The sequence below is a fragment of the Marmota monax genome, unplaced genomic scaffold (assembly GCF_021218885.2).
Source record: "Marmota monax isolate L192 unplaced genomic scaffold, Marmota_monax_Labrador192_F-V1.1 WCK01_AAM20220418_F8-fsc00508, whole genome shotgun sequence".
NCBI classification, from domain to species: Eukaryota; Metazoa; Chordata; class Mammalia; order Rodentia; family Sciuridae; genus Marmota; species Marmota monax.
Window position 1 is genome coordinate 314,755 of NW_026692488.1, and position 2,314 is coordinate 317,068.

A 2,314-nucleotide genomic window follows, 5' to 3' on the forward strand; every position below is an offset into this window, starting at 1 on the left:
GGCCCTGGGCTGGTGGCCCCAACATTCCAGTCTCAGCCTCCGTCTCCACGTGGAGCAAATCTGATGCAGCCAGGGACTGACTCCGGGTGCTTAAGCACCGAGCCACAGCCCAGCCCTGTTTCTTCTTTCCTGAGAGACAAGGTCTCCCTGAGTCGCTTAGAGCCTGACCAAGGGCTGAGGCTGGCCTCCCTCTTGTCCTCCTTTAGCCCATCTGGATCGGAGGCCCACGGAGACTGCTGCGTGGAGATGGTTCAGGCACCTGGAGCCTGCACCCCTGAGCCAGTCCCTGCTGCCGGCAGCTGGGGTTCCATCCTGTGGGATGGCCTTCCACAAGGCCAGGCCCCTGCCCACGCCTACAATCTCCCCTGCATGGGGCCTTGTAGCAACTCCCACCTGGGGCCCCAGGATCCAGAGCCAGCCTCGCAGCCCCCCAAGAGAAGAAAGAAGAGATACCTGCGGCATGACAAGCCCCCCTACACGTATTTGGCGATGATCGCCTTGGTAATTCAGGCTGCACCCTCCCGCAGGCTGAAGCTGGCCCAGGTGAGAGGCTCCCCCGCCTTCCTCATGCCCCGCGGTGGGCCTTTTCCCAGACTGGCTCCCCAGCTGTCTCACTCTCAGGTGTGGCTTCCACCCCAACCTGGCCCACCCAGCTCTGCCAGTGGGACCAGTCATGGAAGCCGAGGGACTCAAAGCGACCTTTCTTTCGGACCCTCCCCACCGCGTCTCCCTCTGGCGCAAAAGTTTCCTCTGAGGGGGGTGCCCCTGAGCAGGGCTGTGAGGGAGGGGTGGGGTGCTGCCCCCGCCTCGGCTCACTGCGCCGGTCAACCCCCGGTTTCAGATCATCCGTCAGGTCCAGGCCATGTTCCCTTTCTTCAAGGACGACTACAAGGGTTGGAAGGACTCCATCCGTCGCAACCTTTCCTCCAATCTGTGCTTCCGAAAGGTGGGGCCCTCAAAGGTCGGAGCCCGGGGGCGGGGTGGGGCAGGCGAGTAAGCCCCAAGCATCCGGGATTGGGCGGCCCCACCCAAACCTACCAACCCCCAGGTGCCCAAGGATCCTGCGAAACCTCAGGCCAAGGGCAACTTCTGGGCCGTGGATGTGAGCCTCATCCCGGCAGAAGCGCTACGCCTGCGGAACACAGCCATGTGGTACCGCTTGCAGAACCCGGAGGCCCGCAAAGCATTCCCCAAGGACCTGAGCCCTTACGTGCTGCATGGCCAGACCTACCAGCCGCCCACACCCCATACGCCACCCAGCGAAGGCTTCAAGTCCCTGTTAGGGGACCCCGGGGAGAGAGCACCCTGGCCCCAACAGTCCAGCCAGGCTGGACAGAGCAACCCAACTCAGGCAGACAGAAGCTGCAGTGGGGAGGAGGTGGTGCCTACTCCACACTTACCCTCCTCTGAGAGGCTTCTATGGCCCCTCTGCGATTTCCCAGTGCCCACAGGAATGGAGAGGGAGACTTCCCAGGGGACAATCATTGGGCCCTCAGGCTTATCCCCAGAGTCCAGAACCTGGCCCTTGAACTACCTGCAAAGTACCTCCAATGCCTCCAACTGTCCAGTGGGGGATGCAGAGCCTCCCTGTGGGGACAGTTGCCCACCTCCTACTTGCCCATCTACACACCCAATGTGGTAATGCCTTTAGCCCCACTACCATCCACTTCCTGTCCCTGGTGTCCACCTTCAACCAGCCCAGCCTACTGGGGGGGTGGCCTCTGAATCCCAAGGGTCCCCAAGGCTGCTCTGGGATCTAGACAGTCTCTTCCAGGGAGTACCACCCAACAAGAGCATCTATGTGTGGGTCAGCCACCCTAGTGACATGACTGCCCCTGCTCCAGGCTGGCTGCTCTCCTGGTACAGCCTCTGAAGCTTTCTAGAGCAGGGGTTGCTTCTCTCCCCACCTCCTTGATGGGAAACCAAGTAGGAAGATGTCTGTAGCCCCAATAGTCTTAAAACCAGGCTCCAGCCTTGCTTAATGAGAGTCCACAATGTTTATTGGGCTGCTCCAGAAAAAGCTGCCACTCAGCTGGGTGCCAACCTGGGCTTGGTCAGTCTTGCCTCTCTCTCTCCCCCTACACCCAGGGGCAATGCTAAAGGAGCAGGACTCAACCTGGAGTAGCAAATCATGATTCTATCTTCAGGCCTAGCCCATCTATCTATTCATCCATCACCATCTGTCACCTCCCTCCTGGCTCCAGGCTGGGGGAAGGAGTGCCTAATGGTGGGTCCAGCCTGAAGTCCTGCCATCCCTCAACTGTCTGAGGAGGTAGCACCTTTTGGGGAAAGGGTTAGGGAATAAAGACTGGAT

The 2,314-nt window shown here is 60.3% G+C and overlaps 1 pseudogene; it reads left to right on the forward strand.

Moving 5' to 3' along the window:
- The first annotated feature begins 369 nt into the window (after positions 1-369).
- Positions 370-1,873, forward strand: LOC124092022 (forkhead box protein H1-like; annotated as a pseudogene).
- The last annotated feature ends 441 nt before the right edge of the window (positions 1,874-2,314 follow it).